The 14,216-nt window shown below is 35.0% G+C and overlaps 1 protein-coding gene across 1 annotated transcript in view; it reads right to left on the reverse strand.

Annotated features, from left to right (window-relative positions):
• The window catches only part of LOC103514218 (optomotor-blind protein), a 46,421-nt gene extending 34,529 nt beyond the window's left edge, over positions 1–11,892 (reverse strand). Inside the window, exon 1 of the mRNA XM_026827246.1 lies at positions 11,879–11,892. The gene's annotated coding sequence lies outside the window, so the exon portion shown is untranslated. The remainder of the gene's footprint in view (positions 1–11,878) is intronic.
• Between the last annotated feature and the right edge of the window lie 2,324 nt (positions 11,893–14,216).

A 14,216-nucleotide genomic window follows, 5' to 3' on the forward strand; every position in this document is an offset into this window, starting at 1 on the left:
TGATATAAAAGCCATCGGTTTTTATGTAGTTTCGTCTCACACGAAGGGGGGTCGGGTCGACAATTTTTTGGACATTCTCAACACCTTGTTTCCATTAATAATATCTTCCATACAGCTTGATATACAGGATGCATTTGTATTAGTGGTTATGTCAACTGAACAATGAGACAAAGGGCCGTAAGGAGACCTTAAAAGTCTGATCGAGTCCAAAATAATTTTTGCAAAATAAATGTTCAGTAGATGTTGAACATGTTTGGCAAATTTCATAAAAAAATTGCAAGTACTCTGGCAAAATCATAGAAAATTATCGAGTGATTTTGCATTTTTTATTGATGTAAAGGCACTCTACTGTTGATCTGACCTTAAACTCTGGCTCAAAAATTATAGCCAAAATATTTGAAAAATGAAATAAAGGATATCCCAATTTTTTTTTATTGATTAATACCTAGAATCTTGTTCGATACATTCTGTATGCGTTGGTATATTATCAGATAACTTTATACGATTCCTAATATACATTTACTATTAAACATGTGACTCGAAATGTGTAGCTTCTGGCATGGTAATGTACTAAAACTTCCATCATTAATACACCTTTTATATTCGTTCCTAATGATACACATTCACTTTTTTTGTCCTCCTGTAACATGATTTTTACATTAAAAAGTATCCCATTTAGAGTTCACACATTCTGTTTTAGGGTGCTACACCTTTATAGGTGGTATCGATATTAAATATACCGCCGCGCCGCGGTAGGAATCTCTGGTAATCCAGTTTGTCCATTTGTTGTTATTCATATCTTTTCTTATATTTGTAGATACTATTGTGATTTTTTCTTTGCTCATATTGCTTTTACATAATATTTATGTATTCGATAGAAATGAGAGTTGGAAAAATCTGAGGAATAATTTTCAATTTTCATTGATTGATATAAGAAACTTGAATCTTGTCTCACTGCTTTTGTTAAGAACTTTCCAAGAATGGCAAAATACTCTGCTTTGATTAGTTGAAAAAGTGTCAGTACGGAGTACGGTATGGGCCTAGTGTTAAATCGGCCTTATAGAATGTGAAAGTGGAAAGCAAGAATATTTTGGGAAAGAAAATATTAAAGATAATGCCTACGAAAATATGAGATAGAAAGCTACATTCCCAGATACAAAAACACTTTGGATTTGGACTTACGGGCAATGGAGTTTGTAAACTTTATGGGTTTTGTCATAAACCATTAAGCAGTTATTAATATTAAAACTTGTTACCTATATCGATTATTTTTATTGATCTCATTACTGGGCAATAAAATGTAATTCGTCGGAATTCGAGAATCGATCTCATATCCTTGTGGGAATGTTTCGGTATTTCGGTAACGTACTTTGGATATCTTATTAATAATAGAGGTTTTCTTTTTGTTTGTCTGTAAGAGGTTGCCGTCTAAGCGGTAAGTCGTAGAAATTTTGTACGCAGGTTCATATTTTTATGGCGGTGGTTATAGGCGTTAAAATTTCCTAAAGCCAGCCGTTCGCGAGTTATTCAAGAAATTCGAAATTTTTGCCCGAAAACTGAGCGATGCAAAGCTCGCGGGTATCCCGCTAGTATTAGGTACACGATGTCAAAATGTCAAATTTGATTTGTTTATGTATTAAGAAATCAAAAAATGCATGCATATCTATCTAGAAAATAGAAACTCTTTCAAAATTTCAAATGACATAATATTACTCGAATCTGTAAGGAAAGAGGTAAAAAAAAAAAATAATAATGTAGGTTCTAAGCGGTATTCCAGAAATTAACAGCCCATAATATAATTATATTTAAATCCTGACTATGAAAATCCTACAAAAGTTCATGTTAAAATCAAAACACACCACGACAGTAACTACTGATTTAGACCGCAATCTATAAATAATTACAACCATAGTACAGTCAGAACTATGTACAAAGATCATAGTGTCTCTCCTCAACACGAAAACAAAAATGTACAATCACCGGACACAAATTATTCCAAACGTGAGAACAGAAGCAATTTAAATATTTTGGTGAGTCTCAAAGATGAGTCTGATAACGAGAAAAATCAAACCAGGCGCAACAGAGATACAGAAACAACTTCCAAAGATATAGCATCAACCTATTTTGGTGAGTTTCAAAGATGAGTCTGATAACGAGAAAAATCAAACCAGGCGCAACAGAGATACAGAAACAACTTCCAAAGATATATAGCATCAACCGAGGAGGAGATGATAGAAAACAAGACCTATAAACTTTAAAGCGTATCCAAAACACGTTCTTGTTCCAATGGAATTAACGATAGATTTGTAAATTTCGGATTATTTATTGCCTTTATTAATTAGAATGATAATCCTCTTGTTTATAATGCTGATGATAGTGATGATATATTCAAAACAAACAAAATATATGAAGTTCGTAGCTAAGAATCCAGTGAGCACTACTCGGGTTCCAAGAGGTGTCATAAGTTTGAAGAGATTTATGTTGTCTGCTCGCAAAGTTGCTGCAACTTCTCAACAAGTCACTGCAACCTGATACTCTATTAGAGAACATAGTATTTAGTTCGTTTAGTCGGTTGGAAAGAGTTTTTAGTGTTTCCGAACCATGTTATGATTTTTGGAAATCGAATTTATAATTTCTCAACCACTAATGAGGTGTTTTATTCGGAAATGGAGGAATATTGTTTGAAATTTATTGTTCAGTCGGCTTAGAGTGTTTCTCATAGTATTCCTCATGAGCTCATCATTCTCATTTATAAATCCCTCGTGTCCATTTCGGAACAATATTTGGGTTAGAAGTTCGTCAGCTCATGTGGGAAAAATCTCAATTTTCGGAATTATGGTCCCGTTTACATTCCATCATGGAAGTACGAGAGAACTTGTATGTGCGGATAGGCTCACTTTCTTTCACATTATTTCAAATATGTTCAATGGGAGTACTTTCCCAAATGTAAATAATATTGATATTGACACTTTCTGTTCTCGAGAAAAAAGATCCCACGGCCGAAACGGTAAATGCGCAAGGAACACTTGCTGATAAAGAATATGCAATACTAAAAGACATTGATCACAGTGGCCGTTTTATTGGTTCAATAAAATTCATGAGGATTACAACATAATTGGTACTCTCGTACGACATTAAATTGAACCGAGTACCAATAAAATAGTTACTTGTGTGTATGAATGAATGGAAATTGGTTCACACTGAAGACCGAACTGTTTTTAGAAAGCGTAAGGTCAGTGACGATCTGCTGGATTTCAGGTTGCTGAAGAATTGAAGATCTTATGAGAAAAATGAACATAATACCTAGTCCACTAACACTAAACGATATTTCAAAAAGAAAGGAGTAAAATGAACCACGGACAAAGCCCCGACATAAAAAGAGCTTTTGATAGACATCCTTGTCAAACGGTATTCAGATGATCAAGAGTGTACAATTAAAAAGACCGAACTGTTTTTAGAAAGCGTAAGGTCAGTGACGATCTGCTGGATTTCAGGTTGCTGAAGAATTGAAGATCTTATGAGAAAAATCAACATAATAGTCCACTAACACTAAACGATATTTGAAAAAGAAAGGAGTAAAATGAACCACGGACAAAGCCCCGACATAAAAAGAGCTTTTGATAGACATCCAAACGGTATTGTCAAACGGTATTCAGATGATCAAGAGTGTACAATTAAAAAAAATATCAATAGAATCAAACTACGGCCATCAATCACAGATGGAATGTCCACAATTATTCTAACGAATGCACCAAACATCGCCAGAAAAGTCAACATTCCTTTCAAATTTCGTAACGATCCACCAAGGATCCGTAGTGGATTAGGTTTTGAGATCGATCTTTGGGATAGGTACTCGAAGAATTTTGGTCGTAGGTATACCTAAATCCTCATCAAAATTTCCGAACACAATTATTCATCACTGCCAACTGTTTGGACACTGAATTTTAATCAGCAGCTTTTTTCCGGAGCAGGAACACCGAAACAGATTGCACAAAGTTTCCTCAATTTTCATATGAGTAGCAAACATTCCGGTATATCGATTTCCTGATTGATTTTTTGAATTGGAAGCATAGTCCAATGGAAGCATAGTACAGTGCAATAGTCCTAAATTAAAATGGACGCGGCACACAAGGGATCAGGAAGAGACCGCCTTAACATAATAATAGTCCAATTAATTGTAGACAGGGGATTGAATGGTTAATATGTAGAAAACATTTTTTTATTTATAATAATTATTGAATTATTATGTATGTTCAGTTATTCGTGAATAGTAAGTGGAAATGTTATGACCAAAAACCAATTCGATGTAGAGTTATTTGCAACATCATACAAAGTTAATGAGCCATCATACTTTGAAGATCTGCTTGTAAGAAGTAAAGTGCCTTTATGCAAATCATCTAGAATTTAGAGAACCTCCAAACTTATTTGAACATTTCGAGGACACAGAAGCACTTACATGTGTACCAATCTCACATTCTTGTTACGAATAAAATTAAGCCCTACCAACTTCCAAAGAATCAACACATACCAGAAAGGCAAATAAATTGTCCCCAAAATCTTGATAAGAACATTCAAACGAACTGGTGGACGAAAAGAATTCAAAAATTGATAACAATAATAAAAACCGAATAAATGTTAATCAATCTAGGTGGTAAATAATAAACTGGCTAAAATCTTTTAACACATACTGGTTTGAAGTGTTGAACATTTTATAAAGAAGTGTATAAAAAAACTGGTTAGTTGATGATTTTATTTACAGCCGTGTCAACCGATTTAACATTTTCTCACTGCTGTTAGTACATTTAGTGGCCATGTGTGTGTTTATGCTGATTAGAAGCTTCCACTAGCAATATTCACAACATTTTCTCACTGCTGTTAGTACATTTAGTGGCCATGTGTGTGTTTATGCTGATTAGAAGCTTCCACTAGCAATATTCACGTATGTATGTTGTTCCTACTTGGATTGAATTTTATGTGTGAGAACATGGTCCAGTATCGACTTTAAGACAGAAGTCAGCTCAAGATAACTATTATGGGGTACTTTGAAAGTTTTGAGGGGTCTTAACGCAAAATCTTCAAGGAATTTATTACCACGGACAATGTTGTTGCGAATTCCTCCATAAGCTGACTGCTGAGTGTATAGCGTTTCCATTGTTTACAATACGAAGGACACCAATTGGTCCAATTTATGCCAACACAATCAATCAATAGACGTCTTCAATTGAGTTGATTTAAGATTTCATTGAACTCATTGTTTCATAAATTGACGCCAATTAGAATACGAAGATATTGTCCCATTGAAAATATGTAGTTTCGTCTCACACGAAGGGGGGTCGGGTCGACAATTTTTTGGACATTCTCAACACCTTGCTTCCATTAATAATCTTCCATACAGCTTGATACAGGATGCATTTGTATTAGTGGTTATGTCAACTGAACAATGAGACAAAGGGCCGTAAGGAGACCTAAAAGTCTGATCGAGTCCAAAATAAATGTTCAGTAGATGTTGAACATGTTTGGCAAATTTCATAAAAAAAATTGCAAGTACTCTGGCAAATTCATAGAAAATTATCGAGTGATTTTGCATTTTTTACTGGTGTAAAGGCACTCTACTAGTCTCACACGAAGGGGGGTCGGGTCGACAATTTTTTGGACATTCTCAACACCTTGTTTCCATTAATAATATCTTCCATACAGCTTGATGAGACAAAGGGCCGAACAATGAGACTAAGGGACGTAAGGAGACCTAAAAGTCTGATCGAGTCCAAAATAAATTTTGCAAAATAAATGTTCAGTAGATGTTGAACATGTTTGGCAAATTTCATAAAAAAATTGCAAGTACTCTGGCAAATTCATAGAAAATTATCGAGTGATTTTGCATTTTTTACTGGTGTAAAGGCACTCTACGTATTGATCTGACCCTAAACTCTGGCTCAAAAATTATAGCCAAAATATTTGAAAAATGAAATAAAGGATATCCCAAGAGGCACATCGGATGCTGAATATTTAGATGGAAAAAGATTTGAGGCTACTCACAATCTTCCATGTAGCATCAATGTCAATAGAGTAAAAACTAAAGAAATCACTGCATTAAAGAAAAATTAAAACAGTATGGGTAAATTTGATATTTAAGGGCAGTCGCATGTATAAAAGATATCGATATAATTAGGTAAACAAAAAAAGGCTGCTAACACACCATTTAGGGGTTGAGTCCTTTCGTTACTCCGAAATTGAATCTGGGTGAAAAACTACCATGAGTTAGTGCTAATGTGAAAATTAAAAGTAATGCCTTTTGGATTAATTGCAAATAAGATGGATTCCTATCGCTCTATCGCAAAAATCAGCCTCAACTTTTGAGTTTTCTTTCTACACAACGAACTCTTGCTCGAGTATTATCGAACTTGTGTCAACGGTTTACCAATCTTGAAAGATATAAATATAGAATTTGGAATCGAAAATAAATTAAAACAATCAACAATCAGGACGCAAGACTTGACCCTTGAGAACCTAGAGGTCATCTCATAGGTATCTTGGAGGCGCTCGGAACAAAACAACCTAGACTACACCTATCAGACACCTGATTACCCATGTTGAGGATCTTAAGGATGATAAATTTCAGGACAGGCTCCAAGGCTGGTCAAAATCCTGCCGACACCGAGTAACTTAATGAAACGGGGCTAGAGGACATAGTTTATATCCCCGAGATAAACATCTCGGGTGCTTGGAAAACGATATTTAGAAGTCGTAAAAGTAAACGAAAGGTGTAAAATGCTGGATGGAAGGTTTTTTGTTTCTAGAGATGCTAATCGGGAGTCAGAAGCATTAAATTGGATGTACATATATGATTTGGTCGGGTGCTTGGAAAACGATATTTAGAAGTCGTAAAAGTAAACGAAAGGTGTAAAATGCTGGATGGAAGGTTTTTTGTTTCTAGAGATGATAATCGGGAGTCAGAAGCATTAAATTGGATGTACATATATGATTTGGATGAGATGTTTCGGATGTCTACTGTAAATGCGTCTTCTTTCGAGGTGTCTACCGTGAATATAACTTTTGTTCAATTGGATTTTTCTGTAAAATTGGAATAGCTTTACTGATCATATTGATTCATTGATTGATTCTACATGCGACTGTCCTTAAATATCAAATTTACCTATACTGTTTTAATTTTTCTTTAATGCTGTGATTTCTTTAGTCTTTACTCTATTGACATTGATGCTACATGGAAGATTGTGAGTAGCCTCAAATCTTTTTCCATCTATATTCAGCATCCCAAAAATGGGCATACTGAAAATCGATCCAAGTCCTAATCAAATTTTGATCGTTTCAATGACTAGTATCTTTACACTTTGGTACAAATGGTACAATACCCAAGAACGGGATTGTTTTCACACTTTGTTGAGTGGGAACGAGGGAGAAAATGAACATTGTGTGAATTGTGTGTCTTCTAACAAATCGTTAAACAGTTCCTCAAGTAAAAAAAAAGTAGGTAAAAAAAAGTTCAAGTAAAGATGAGGTAAAAAATTGCCTAATATTGAGGATAGTATTCTAAGCCCCTTCTATGGGTCCTAAAAAATGACCATGACACATTTATTATTATAGAAATGATATGCCCTGAATTCGAAAAATGGACAAATAGGTACTTGCAGCCAGGCAAGCCAAAAATTCAATCATCAACAAATTCCCAGGTCTAGATATTTCTGAAAATGGAACTCAACTTTTGAAATATTCCATCTTCTGGGGAATCGTAAATGTCAAACTAACAAGATTGAAACTCTGAAAAATGCTTGCAACGAATAGGAAGGCGAAAGAATCACATAGTAGAAAAACAGACATAAATACCACGACTATATGGCCGAGATAAAACCACTGATGGCCCGAATTTTATTTGGAGAATTGTTCTAGGAACTTGAGATCGAAAAATATTTGAAACGAATAAAAAATTAGAACTGAATTAAATTCCTCTACCAGCAAAACAATGGGGACATTAAACATTTCGAGCAAAAACCCATTGAGAAAAAAACTCAACACAGAAGTGTTTGTTGATGAAATTTTTTGACTACTGTATTTTTAGTTTTCAACCAGTGGTTATTGTCATTATCATTATTTCCAGCAATTAATTTTTTATACTAGTCCTCTGCTTGGTTCAGTTCTATAAAATCCTAAATGTCGCGCGAGAAAAAATTTGGGCTGTTCGGCGCTTGGAATCAAATTTCCAAGAATTCAATTCGAGCCCGAATATTTTTCTTTAACAAACGTGATTTCTCGGAACAAAACCAAGCATGTTAACACATTTGCCTTGTTTTCGAAAAAACCAAAACAGTGCTTTTGACCTGAATATACAGGGTACCTATTAACCAGATCTATCAAGACGGGTAAACCAAGCATGTTAACACATTTGCCTTGTTTTCGAACAAACCAAAATAGTGCTTTTGGCCTGAATATACAGGGTATTAACCAGATCTATCAAGACGGGTTCTTTTCAAATTAGTTGAATATTGAGCGGATTCGAGCGGTATTTTTCATCAAACTCATCAATAATGGCTTCAAAAGAGAAGTTTAAACAAGTGACAATGCCGTCTAAACCAAGCATGTTAACACATTTGCCTTGTTTTCGAACAAACCAAAATAGTGCTTTTGGCCTGAATATACAGGGTATTAACCAGATCTTTTCACATTAGTTGAATATTGAGCGGATTCGAGCAGTATTTTTCATCAAACTCATCAATAATGGCTTCAAAAGAGAAGTTCAAACAAGTGACAATGCCGTCTTTTTAACTAAAACCAATAAACAACAAGGCAATGTAAACGTAATCTGGCAGAATATGATAAAGATATTCCTCCTACCTCCTGAACCCTGTAATATTGTCGTCGAGTGGGAACGAGGGAGAAAATGAACATTGTGTGAATTGTGTGTCTTCTAACAAATCGTTAAACAGTTCCTCAAGTAAAAAAAAAAAAGTAGGTAAAAAAAAGTTCCTCAAGTAAAGATGAGGTAAAAAATTGCCTAATATTCAGGATAGTATTCTAAGCCCCTTCTATGGGTCCTAAAAAATGACCATGACACATTTATTAATACAGAAATGATATGCCCTGAATTCGAAAAATGGACAAATACTTGCAGCCAGGCAAGCCAAAAATTCAATCATCAACAAATTCCCAGGTCTAGATATTTCTGTAAATGGAACTCAACTTTTGAAATATTCCATCTTCTGGGGAATCGTAAATGTCAAACTAACAAGATTGAAACTCTGAAAAATGCTTGCAACGAATAGGAAGGCGAAAGAATCACATAGTAGAAAAACAGACATAAATACCACGACTATATGGCCGAGATAAAAACACTGATGGCCCGAATTTCATTTGGAGAATTGTTCTAGGAACTTGAGATCGAAAAATATTTGTATATTTATTAAAGTTGTTTTAATATTGCCTTTTTCAATAATAATTTTATTTGGTTCTAATATGATTTTACAAGGAATACTTTACCTTTTTCAACTGAACATTCCAAGAAGTATTGGATGCGTAGTCAAATACAGCACCATATTTGCTAATTCGTTACTGGGAATTTTGCAATAAAATCTTGATCATTTGTTCTTATACTGTCAGTAAGATTAGCGATAAGATGCTCATATTTGCATCTCTGTATGTTGTCTTCGTCATTTGCTAACTCACAATAACTTTGATACAAATATGTCATTAGTCATTACATTGAAAGGTACATCATATTGAGTAATTAAGTAAAATAAAATATACATTTCAAGTGTTGAGAAAACCTTGACTTTAGCAGCAATATTATATGGGCAGATGAGGCTTCTTTTTGTCGAACAGAAATGTTCAATTCAAGAAATACTCATCTACGTGGGCGCAAAACAAGCCATACACCTACAGCAACGCCATCTCGGTTTCAATACCAATTCCATTTGAATGTTTGGCTTGGATTATTAGAAACTATTGGTCCAATATTCTTGGAAGGGACTCTCAATGCCCAAAGATTCCTACAGCTAGAAAACACCGTACAGGCATTCTTGGAAACGGTTCCTCAAATTCAAAGAGTGCAACTATGGTTTCAAATGGACGCGGACGGTTGTCCAGCACACAACAGCAGGATTATATCTGAATGGATGAGGGAAAATAGATAGAAAGAGTGAAATAACTGTTACGCAGACATCCATCAAGATGTTAAAAGTTCCGAAATATATAGCTTGGACGCTACGGGCCTACCTAATTCCCACCAAAAAGTCCGGAATAAACCCCCCTGGAATTTTCCATTTGGGGAATTTTAAAATCCTACGTTTACGCTACTGAAATCTACACAATAAATGATCTCCGAGCTGGCATCAAGGAAGGATGAGATCAAATCAGAAATAATCCGATGCTTCTGAGACGGATAATCGGGTCAGTCCGACGAAGGTATAGAGTATATGTCAATGAAAATGGTAACCACTTTGAAAATGAAATTTATAAGCTTCAAAAACTCTTGAAAACTTAGAAGCTTTCTTGATTGTCATTATTGACAAACACTGAACTCAGATTCAAATTCACATTACAATAATATTCAAAGTAGGTAGAGCCAAAAGAATCAAAAGAGGTTAAAAAATAAAATTAATAATGTACATTTTTATCCTCAAAAAGGTTCATTATCTTTATGTTTACATCTAAATGATTTTCTAATGAAGGAGATTTTGTATTATTATTTTTTAGTTTTATTTCATCTTTTCATTTATGACGTTTTTTTTTTTTTTGTTCTTTGTAGGTGTTTGAAACTGTGACAACCAGATTTGTCCCTTTGATAAATTCTGTTAATAGGTCTCACTATCCTTTAGAAGTTTAGAAACTTTAAATAAGTCCCAATATCCTTTAGAATCTTTAGATGGACGAAGATAATTTGAAGGCAACTTCACGATTTGTTTTTCTTGGCATTGAAAAGTCATCCACACATACTCGTATTAGGATCTACATAGATTAATCTCGCGAAGTTATGGTTGAATAAATAAAATTAACTCCACTGGTGAAGATCATTATCAAAAATTACAAACAGTAATTAAAACCAAACTTAATTTCCCTCCGAACAAAAGCAACATCGGCATACAAACCGGCATATAAACCTCACAAGCGGAGGCAGATACGCGAATGAAGAAAATCCAGATGAAGCAGAAACTCGAAAGATAAAAACGAAGAAATGGATGATAATGTAAACAACAAAAATGAAACCGTATACACAACCTACATGACAACCATACAAGAAGTTCCGACATGAATTGGCAACAGGGCACACGGTGGTTCAGAAACTTCGGATCTGACTTGTGCTTTTGACTTTACGTTTTTTAGTCTGTAGAATTTATTTCAAATTCATATAATATGTCCTAAATGTCGCGCGAGAAAAAATTTGGGCTGTTCGGCGCTTGGAATCAAATTTCCAAGAATTCAATTCGAGCCCGAATATTTTTCTTTAACAAACGTGATTTCTCGGAACAAAACCAAGCATGTTAACACATTTGCCTTGTTTTCGAAAAAACCAAAACAGTGCTTTTGACCTGAATATACAGGGTACCTATTAACCAGATCTATCAAGACGGGTTCTTTTCACATTAGTTGAATATTGAGCGGATTCGAGCAGTATTTTTCATCAAACTCATCAATAATGGCTTCAAAAGAGAAGTTCAAACAAGTGACAATGCCGTCTTTTTAACTAAAACCAATAAACAACAAGCAATGTAAACGTAATCATGGCAGAATATGATAAAGATATTCCTCCTACCTCCTGAACCCTGTAATATTGTCTTTTTTTATTTATTTTTGCCAAATTCTGTGTTCAGATTGTAAGTCATGATACTTTAGTACGTATGGTAAGAACAACTTGTTTTAGAATACGTACATAGGTGTCCTCTCTAGATGAATTCTGGAAGCAGAAAGAAGAAGAGAACTGATAGTAAAGACGAGTTTATAAATTCCATTATAGGGTTCATGAATACAATTTTGGCGATAAGCTAATCTTCATTGATTTCAAGAGTATTGATCAGTGTATCACGGAATGTCATCGAATGAGCCACATCTCTTGCTCTACTAGGTGTCCTCTCTAGATGAATTCTGGAAGCAGAAAGAAGAAGAGAACTGATAGTAAAGACGAGTTTATAAATTCCATTATAGGGTTCACGAATACAATTTTGGCGATAAGCTAATCTTCATTGATTTCAAGAGTATTGATCAGTGTATCAGGGAATGTCATCAAATGAGCCACATCTCTTGCTCTACTACTATCTACTTTTGACACTTTTGTGTTTATGTTTTAATATTTAAACCTTTGTAACCCCCGCCCCGTGATATGGTGTTCACAGAGTATGGCTCTGAAATATGGTTAAGCTAGGGTTTACTAACTCGGGATTGAGATGAAACGAGGATTTCCCTACACTCAATAGCCAGGTCAACCTCGGATTAAACTCAATCCTGAGACAATCTACGCTAAAACTCGACCTTAGTGTTTTCACCGTTGTCCTCGTCAAATGCTACAACTTCTCCCCAAGTGACATGGTTCACATCTTATTCCACAGTTTCTTTCTTTATCAAGTCGTCAATACTCGTCGTCTTTCTTATTTAATTAGCTTTCTTCACGAGTTGAAGCATTTCTTTTCCTTTTTCGAGATTTCCTTTCCTTTTCAAGAAAGCTCTCGAGACCTCTTGACGAAAGTTTTTCTTTGCTCCCGAAATTTAGTTCCATCTGAGTTGTTTTGGAGATGCAAAGTGAAAAGTCGACGCATGCAAATGTTTTGAAATCCAAGGCTATATTGGAAATTTCTGAGAGTATGAGAAAGAATGAACGTAAAAAACGGCATTTGCCATGAAGACGACCTTTATTCCTGAGTTTTTGGTTATATTGACGTATAACACTCTAAAATTTTAAAAATGGGCAATAAATAAATAAATAAATAAATAAATAAATAAAATAAATAAATGCAGGTGTTTTGAAATCCAAGGCTATATTGGAAAATATTTAAGGGAATGTGAAAGAATGAACGTAAACGGCATTTGCCATGAAGACGACCTTTCCTGAGTTTTTGGTTATATTGACGTATAACACTCTAAAATTTTAAAAATGGGCACACTGAAAACCGATCCAAGTCCTAATCAAATTTTGATCGTTTCAATGACCAGTATCTTTACACTTTGGTAAAAATGGTACAATACTCAATGACGGGATTGTTTTCACACTTCCAAAAACAGTAAGACACCCATCAATGACGGGATAGCAACAAGAAAAGATCTTCAAAAGAGGATTCTCATCAGACACCTCTGTAGATCCAATACCGTGAACTATCCAAGTGTATAAAAACATCTTTTTATCGCCTTTTTATGATATCTCCCAGTCTGTAAAGTCTAGTGCTAGTGAGTGAGGAAAGTGTACGTTTTCAGCAAAGGCATGATTTGTTGACAGTGTGCACGATGATTTCATAATGTATTAACGAAGGGTCACTTGGAATCCAGACTTGGGGTGGGAGGAACTAATTCAAGTGGACATTGTCAAACAATTGGGCAGGAAATGTTTAACAAGGAGGATGAGAGGACCTGAAACCACTGTTAGAGGAGAGGGCCAGTGATATGTGAGAAGGGTAGGGAATTCTTTCTGGTCAGTTATTAAAAACCCACAAATTGAAAACGACCCCACCAAACATTAGAGAGGTATTTGATTTGAACGAACATTCAGGTTACCTCTCACATCTTTCCAAAACAAAATACAATGTCGGAGAAAAACGTCAAGCACTAAGGTAAATATCAATGAAATCATGGAAATGTTTAACAAGGAGGATGAGAGGACCTGAAACCACTGTTAGAGGAGAGGGCCAGTGATATGTGAGAAGGGTAGGGAATTCTTTGTGGTCAGTTATTAAAAACCCACAAATTGAAAACGACCCCACCAAAACATGAGAGAGGTATTTGATTTGAACGAACGTTCAGGTTACCTCTCACATCTTTCCAAAACAAAACACAATGTCGGAGAAAAACGTCGAGCACTAAGGTAAATATCAATGAAATCAGAGAAACGTACAACTAGATAATCCTGCCGTAAAATACCCAATCTCCGAGCACACAGTTTTTATAAGCTTCAAACCACCTTTGCCATTATTTGATCCCATATTGACGAATCTCTGAGATGACCCACAAGAATTGAAAGCCCATATTAAACACACAAATCTTTTACACCGCACTAAAAACAGTTA

Source organism: Diaphorina citri, unplaced genomic scaffold (assembly GCF_000475195.1).
Source record: "Diaphorina citri unplaced genomic scaffold, Diaci psyllid genome assembly version 1.1 scaffold1101, whole genome shotgun sequence".
NCBI classification, from domain to species: Eukaryota; Metazoa; Arthropoda; class Insecta; order Hemiptera; family Psyllidae; genus Diaphorina; species Diaphorina citri.